The sequence below is a fragment of the Copadichromis virginalis genome, linkage group LG3, assembly GCF_057382275.1.
Source record: "Copadichromis virginalis isolate Kocher_CV1m ecotype Utaka linkage group LG3, C_Virginalis_male_GT1.1, whole genome shotgun sequence".
Lineage (NCBI taxonomy): Eukaryota > Metazoa > Chordata > Actinopteri > Cichliformes > Cichlidae > Copadichromis > Copadichromis virginalis.
This window is the reverse complement of record NC_140620.1, coordinates 3922600-3930665: the sequence shown is the minus strand read 5'-3', so window position 1 is coordinate 3930665 and position 8066 is coordinate 3922600. Positions and strand designations below refer to the sequence as shown.

General features: G+C 42.7%; 1 protein-coding gene and 1 long non-coding RNA gene across 3 annotated transcripts in view; both read right to left on the bottom strand.

The window, feature by feature from the left end:
• LOC146712345 (protein NLRC3-like) overlaps nt 1-8066 on the bottom strand; it is a 113450-nt gene that overhangs the window by 68436 nt on the left and 36948 nt on the right. The gene's annotated exons all lie outside the window — the stretch shown is intronic.
• Nucleotides 4605-5594, bottom strand: LOC146712347 (uncharacterized). 2 transcript variants are annotated; one of them, XR_014916818.1, is made up of 3 exons: nt 5321-5594; nt 5169-5229; nt 4605-5058 (listed from the first exon to the last, which is right to left on the bottom strand). It is a non-coding gene; the product is annotated as an uncharacterized LOC146712347 (long non-coding RNA). The 2 variants fall into 2 exon arrangements; XR_014916816.1 differs by having other exon boundaries at nt 4605-5229.

The following is an 8066-nucleotide window of genomic DNA, read 5'->3' as shown; positions in this document are numbered from 1 at the left end:
ACCTGTTGAAGTCATGAATGAAAGTGCAGACTGAGAGTGGATCACATGATGTTTGAGGTGTGTCATGTGACATGTTCAGTATTGTCACACATGTCTAGATTGTCCCTGATATCATAACTGCTCAAACACTGATGATTATATTTGAAGAATTATTCCTGATGGCAGCAAAGTTTGAATGGAGCTCTCTGTCTGTGCTGATTTGTCGCCCTCTGGAGGTCAAAGCACAAACTGCATGATGTCACTGTAACCACCACAGAGACAGGAAGTGTTTTTATGACTGAAACACTGAAATGATGCTAACGGCTGTCGTTAGGCTCACTGACAGCAGTGCTGATGTGTTCATGTCAAACACTGGCTCAGGTCAGACTCCTTCATCCTTCTCCAGCGTGAGGCCGCCCTCAGACCCACAGGAGCTCTGACCTTTGACCTCCTGACCCTAACCATTTTAGTCTTGTTGCATCTTTAAATGCAAATCCATCCAAACTGTAGCCGAGCAAAAGAAGCTGGAAGCTGTTCTATGAATGATGTTGTTGAAGGAGCTTGGAAAGAAAAGCGTCTGGACTTCTTTAAGTTGCTTGAAGAGGGACATGGACGTCTTAACGCCCACTCACATCCTGGGACATTTGATCACAGGAAATCACATGATAGGGTGGGGCTAGATCTCACAATGGGTTCACCCAAAACCTTGGCTGATTGAGACCCACACCCGTTCTCACACCGTGGCTCGTGTGATTAGGTAGAGGATCAACAGGGGCTCCGTGTCCCTGAATTTAAACTGAATCTAAACACACCGTGCACAATGCCAAGTTAGATAAGGGTTAAAAGAACAAGATAAGAATAAATAAAAAGATAAAATAAGGATAAAAAATAACTTAAAAAAATAAAATAAAAAGATAAATAACTGCAAATAAGTACAAATAAGTAACTGAAGACACGTGTGGTCTGCAGATGTCGATGTACATGGATGTACATGGAGTTTAATGTGCAAAATGAACTTAGTGTGCAAAGTGACCTGATGTGCAAACTGCAGTTTGAGGTCGGTCAGCTGTTCAGGAGTCTGATAGCAGTGGGGAAGATGGAGTTGTTGAGTCTGGATGTTCTACATTTCACACTTCTGAACCTTCGTCTCGAGGGCAGAGGTGTGTCTCTGCTCTGGACTCTGTGATGGTAGCTGCTCTGCAGAGAGGGCAGCGGGGTCCTGATGATCTTCTCCACAGTTGTTATCACTCTCTGCAGGCGTTTGCGGTTTGCAGTAGTGCTGCCGTACCATGCAGTGATGCAGCTGTCAGGCTGCTCTCCACAGTGCAGCTGTAGAACCTGCTGAGGATCTTGGCCAACATACCAAATTTCCTCAGCCTCCTCAGGAAATACAGCAGCTGCTGAGCCTTCTTGAGCAGCTGTGTGAGTTTGAGTCCCTCACTGACTCAAACTCCTTCAGTGACACTTGCAGCCTTGCAGATTAGTTTGCTGATCCTGATGCATCTCTGCAGCTGATGCTGTCCCCCAGCAGACAACAACAACATAGATGCTCTCACTAGTCCACTTTACCCTCTAATCACATCTCTGACATCTGCAGGTTGCTCCATAGAGACTCTTGTGCAATGCCAGGTGTTTGTGTTTGTCTGTAGGTACACATTAGATATGACCATAGACGCACACACACAAGTGAACACAGCAGCACAGATGGTTTCCACCTGCTTCCCTCTTTCTTCACACAACTGTGAGGATGATGAAGAGGTTTCAGGACGAGGTGGTCAGCAAGCACAGGATAAAGCAGGGCCATGAAACTCTCTGGTGCAGCAGATGTTTAATCAGACTCAGCTTTAGGCTTCTTTTCCCACCTGGCAGCAAAGTAACAGCTTCACTAATGTGAACAGTCACAATGTTAAACGTTTCTATATCTTCATATATTTTTATCTGTTGATGCTGCAGAATAAAGTCTGTTAACAGAGTGCAGGATGTGTAGAGCAGGTCTTTACTGTGTCCACTTTCATCAGCCCCTGTGAAGTGACACAGAGTGCATGTGTGTCTGTCAGCTGTTGTTTGTTGTGAAGGATGGAACAAATGAACACACACTTTTAGAGAAATCTGAAAAAGCAACACGTGCTTGGGCTCCTTCTGTGCTCGTCTTCATTAATGCTGATCTTTCTTTCCTGTTTGTTCTTTGGCACAAGCTTCAGTCTTTTCTCCCAGGGCTCCTTCACACTTAGAAACACACCTACATTCATTTATACACAAACATCATGAAACAAAGGCTTTGTAAAAGAGGACATGAGATCCTCTCTGAACAGCACATTCATATCAAACACAGGACTGAACAGGATATACTGAGTCTGTGCTGTTTTCATTGTTACTTGCTGAGTATTTTTCCAGTGTTTGAAATGTGACTCAAGTCTGATTCTTCTACTGTGTGTGAACTCTAAGCAGCTGCATTAAACAGCTGCTTTTCAAACCAGGCTCAATCCTATGACTCTGTGAATGTAAACTTTTGTCACCTGCATGAATAACAATCCTTGATCTAGTCAGGACTGCAGTGCTCCTGTGATCCCAGCTTATAGATGGAGGCTAGCATGAGAGGCTCAGCAGCTAAAGCAGCACACCTGGGTCTCCCAGCCTATTAAAAGCAGCCCTTTGCTTCACCTGCTTCACTAAACATTATTATTATTATTTAAGCAGAGTGGTGTGATTCATGTAGGCTTTGCTGTGTGACAGGAGGACTTTTCTTGAAACAGCTCGTGTGACGTGAGCTGACGTAAAAACAGTGATGTTAGCTTGATTCTCTTGGCTAAAACTATTTTAAAAAGAGGCTCAATCATGCAAATCTGCCAATAGAAGCCAAAGTTACAGCCCCTCAGAGTTTAAAGAGAAAAGGCAGGTTTCCAACACTCGGTTGTGCAAAGGGAAACAGGCCCACAGTGCCTGAGTGTGTGGGTAATTCTTCAAATAATATTCAAAAGCAAACATTTTTAAGCATGTAAATAAAATTCAATCATTTCTGCTCTTCAATACCTAAGAAATGAAAACTGGCAGATGGTCCCAAAATGTGAAACGCCTGGCTATCTGTGCATTTAGTGCTGCAAGTTTTCACTGTTTACCTTCAGAAGCATAAATCTCTGCACAGATAATGTTCATATGTGGATTCCTGGTTTTCTGCAGTTAATTGTGACCCAAAGCGTATTTTTAAAGTGGTTCCAGGCAATAAAGCCTAAAAATAAATACATCTACTTCCTTTTTCTGTGTTCCAGCCTCAGTGACTCTGACACAGTGCTGTAATATTTACACCTCTGATGAAAGCAGAGTTTGTAGTTGCAGAGAAATACTCGACTCATTTTGGGCATTTACGAGCAGGAACCTCAGAAAGCCCCTCGCTGCTTCACTGGTTAAGAAGCAAAGCAAACATTAGTTCACAGTGATGTTAATTAAGGCCCAAAGTTTAGGAACGAACGTCAGCACTTCACTAATGAATGTAATGCTGATTCATGTGCTTGTTTTGTAATGTGCATGTTGTGCGTTGCTATTTCCCATATTCTTTGGCACTGATAGATGAAGAGTCTCAGGCAGGACCGAGGCTGCCAGCTGCTGACAGTGAGCAGGGAGAGAGCAGCAGAAGCTGGGCAAGAGCAGGGCACCTTCAGCCCCCTTCATCAGTCAGAAATCATTTGGGTGTCTGTGTGAAATGTCTGATTTTTAAAATCTTTTTGTAGACATATTTATTAAATGTTTAACAATTATATAGAAGAAAGACAATGTAAAGAACAAAACATGACAAAACAAAAATGAGTTGAAGTTATGAACTGTTTCTGAGAGACAAATAACACCAGGATCCTTTTTGTGTAGCTGACAGCTGGTAACTGTGCAGGGGCGGGTCTAGCAAAGTGTTGCCAGGGGGGCAGGTAGGGCATTAACAGGGAGAGGGGGGCACAAAGACATACTTTTCTTTCTTGTTCTCATTTAAAATGTCTCACTTTTAATAAATAATTATCTGAATCTTACAACAAACGTTTTCATCTGATGTAAAATGTATAGAAATCCATTATTGTACATAGTCATTTTTTAGGGTCCCATCATAATTTCTTCAGAAGTAAGTACTGCATATGATGCCAGTGTTTCCCACATTTTCTAGATTCTGCACCAGTACTGTGTGTAAAATGCATCAAAAAGTCCGTTTGATTCTTTCTCAGCTGTCTTTCTGTCTCCTTTCACTTTTTAAAGGTTGCCATGTTAGAAAACATATTTTGCCCTGCCGTGCTGTTTATTGATGTGGCAAATGAAAGGTTTATGAAAACATATCTAAATCTGTCATCAGTAATCAGCAATGATCATATCTCACCTCTAGTCTCTGTCTTAATGTCAGGTTTTCACCGTGTGTTGTAGATGTTCAGGAGGTTAACTCGAGCAACAGTCTACTTCCTGTTTAGAATACCAGGACAGGGAGGATGGTGCAGGTTTAAGTTTATTAGACTGATGCATGTATACCAACAAGACAGCGTCCATCACTGTGACAACAGCGTTTGTTTTCATTCAAAGGCTTCATGGTTTTTCCTTTAATACCTGGGGGGCCGGTCTCCAGTCAAAATGCCCGGGACCATTTTTTGTCCCAGTCCAGCCCTGGTGTCAGATCTGCATGCAGTGTCAATGAGACGATCAACAACAGATCAGACAAAACACTCAGGCGGACACTCCTCTGTAGAAGGAAACATGGAAAGTGTGAGGTAATCAGTGCACAACATCACTTTGTATTTCAGGCTGTTTTTATATAGAACTTCAGCACCAATGTAAAAGTTCTGGTTTGAGGAAGATGAAGAACATTTTCAGGAAGGATGCCGTCTGCAAGCAGAGCTGCTTGAACCTCAGCGCTGAGGTCCAGACTACTTCCTGTGAAGCCACGTGATGTAAATCTGCTGCTGTAACTTCACAGTTTACTGAAGCTAAATGCAACGTTACCATATAATCTGTTTTCAACAAAGGTTTCACTCCGTCCGGTGTTGATGGAATGATTCAGGCCGTACTCGTCAGGCTTCCCGTCGACCACACGCATTTCAGTCACAAACCCCGTGACTGACAACAAGGGAAACAGCAGAAGAAAAGATGTGAAAAATACTGGATGATGATGATGGAGGATTAACCGCGGTGGCTAAACTGTTTCCTGTCTTTGTGGGCGTACTCACAGGGAAGTTTCCAGGCACGTCAGTCTTGGTGGCTAAAGTCTCCATTTTCCAACATGTATCGCTACAGGTGCAAAGACACAACATTAATCATCAGTGTAAATATTTTAATGCTGTCCAAACGGTGTTTGCTTTGTCTGTCCTCTCGCACTCACAGAGGAAACGAGGACGCCACCTTCAACCCATCTTCAGTTGGCTCAACCATGGCCGGACTTCCTGTTGGCTTTGTGACAGCAAACCACTTGAAATGAGAGCAAACTGCAGTCAAGCACCACTTACAGCAACCTGTGGACACGCAAATGGAAAGCACTGAGAATCATACAGAAGCATAAGAGCTGTTTATTGTAACACGTGTGTGTGTGTGTGTGTGTGTGTGTGTGTGTGTGTGTGTGTGTGTGTGTGTGTGTGTGTGTGTGTGTGTGTGTGTGTGTGTGCACATGAATAACACACTGATGTATGTTAGTTTGATTTATGCTATATCTGAGAAAACAACTGCAGAATTTTACATCAAAGTTTCCAAAGCTGATGTTTTGTTGTTCACTCTGTTTTATATTCATAAAGTTTGTTGTTTTTAAATCAGTGGACAAAATAAATATTATCACACAAAATCCAGGGTGAAACATAACCAAATAACCTAAATGGTGAAGTCATTATAGAAGTACATGTTGCAAAGGTCAGCCTCCTGTATAGACTGCTAAACTGTCTGGGGGGGCCTGCCTGTCCTCGTTGGATAAGCTCCACCCCTTTTCCATAAGACGGAGACATTTGTATGAAAATAGATGGGCAGTAAAATAAAAAAGAAAAAATATTATGGATGACTCTGTAAATCAAAGTCGGCCTGAGGCAGAAGCAGAAACCATGAGGAGCACAGCACCACTCCCAGAAGGGCACGAAGTGAAGCCATAGCTGCTGAAGAGTGAAGACGTGATGATGGAGGAGATCACAGATGAAGATCTGCTGCCTGCTGACTCTTTATATAGAAGAGTGAGACTATCTCCCCACCAGCAGCTGCACTTATACAAACCCCAGGTGCTGGGATGGCTTTGAACATGTGACATTTTCTGCAAACACATGGACAGTTTCATAAGCACAAAGATTATTCCTGCAGCGGCAGAATCGTATCCACTGTGTGAGAGGTGAACGTCAGACAGTTCTTAGAAAATGTAGTTTCTCTTTAAGCTTTTAACGTCTCTTTTACCCCCATTTGTCTAAAACTACTTGACAGCCCTTCATGTCAGAGGTTTATTACCTGTGCAGGATGGAGCACATGGTCTCAGTCAGGCTGGACACGATCACTCCTACAGGAAGTAAATGTGATTTTATTTCACCTGTGAAATGATGAAAAACAGCAGAATAGCTCACGCTAACAAACGGGTGTTGAAATGTTTCATTTTCTGCTGTTTCACAGGTCAAAAAGGGCGTCGAAGCAAACTGAAGCTTAGCTGCTGCTGTTGTAGTGCAGCATCTGCTGTGTGCTTCATCAGAGAACCTTCTGTACACAGCAGACAGAGGCTGCTGCCACTGAAGTCCATCTGCTAGAGAGCTTTAAACACTGGTTATTGAAGTGGCTTTGATGATACTGATACACAGTCTTTGCTGCTGTCACAGGACAGGGATCCACCAGGGAGTAGTTGTCAGGATAAAGAGCCTTCGCTTCTCTAAATATAAACTGGATACTTGTAGGAAACTTTGGGAAGCAGCATTTTTCCTCATATCGTCTAAACTGAAGTTAGCTCAGGTGCTTCTTCCATACTTGCTCTGCAGAAAGCCAAAGAGTTTGGAGCTCTGCAAACATTTGCAGCACAGCTGGATGTTTGTAACTTTGGTCACCTCTGTATCATCCCTCAGATTCTTTCTGCACAGCTTTGAAACCATGACAGCACGAGTGATGCTGAGGAGACGTCCAGTTTAAACAGACCTTTATTCCTGGAACACAAACACATGAAGTGATGCTGCTAAAGAAGAACATTTAATCGCACTAATGAATCAAGCATCTGTTTGTCTGTCAGTCTGTCAACAGTTCCTCTGATCGACTTCAGACTTGGTGGGTGTTTTGTTTTTGCAGCGGTCAAAGTCGATCAGCGTGTTGCTTTGTCTGCTGTAAATCTGCCTGTACAAAGGGAAACATGCATGTTTTAGATGCAAACTCACAACATGGCTGCATTTTTGTGATTATGTGTATTTTATATTGATTTATTCTATTATGTTTTGTATATGAATCTTTACAAGTGTGTCGATACAAAGGCTTGATTAAAACAAAGGTCTCAGCTGTGCTGTTAGGGATGCTCTCATATTTGTTTCAAATGTAATAAATCAAAGGATTTCAGGCTTTTCATCCTTTTATTTGTTTGGTTCTAACAGCAGCTGGATAAAAACATGCAGGTGATGAATATAATTGTGTGATATTATGAGCATTGTGAATAAAGAAAGAGCAGAGATAGTAAAAAGGAAACAGGTGATGGACGTGAGATTTTCAGAACAAAAGCTCCTCAGTGAGACGATCACCTGGACACAAGGTCAGGCAGCTGGGACTCATCTAGAGAGCAAAATGTAAAAGTGATCTGTGCAGAACATCACTGTTGATTGCAGTTATTTACATCAGACTTCTTCTCTGAGATAAGAGCACCATTTGTGGGAAAGATGACAGTATTTCCAGGCTGGATGCTGTTTGCAGGGAGAACTGAATGAAAGTCTCCTGCACCTCAGCGCTGAGGTCCACACCTGTGAACACAGATGAGGTCAATCTGCTGCAGCACGTAGAGCTTTACTGATCAGCAGGTTCAAAGGATTGAGCAGAGCGTAGAGTCAGAGCTAAATGCCACATCACCATAGAGTTTGTTAACAACAGCTTTCTTTGCCCTTTGTCTCGATGGACTGAATCAGGGATACTCGTCATACTTC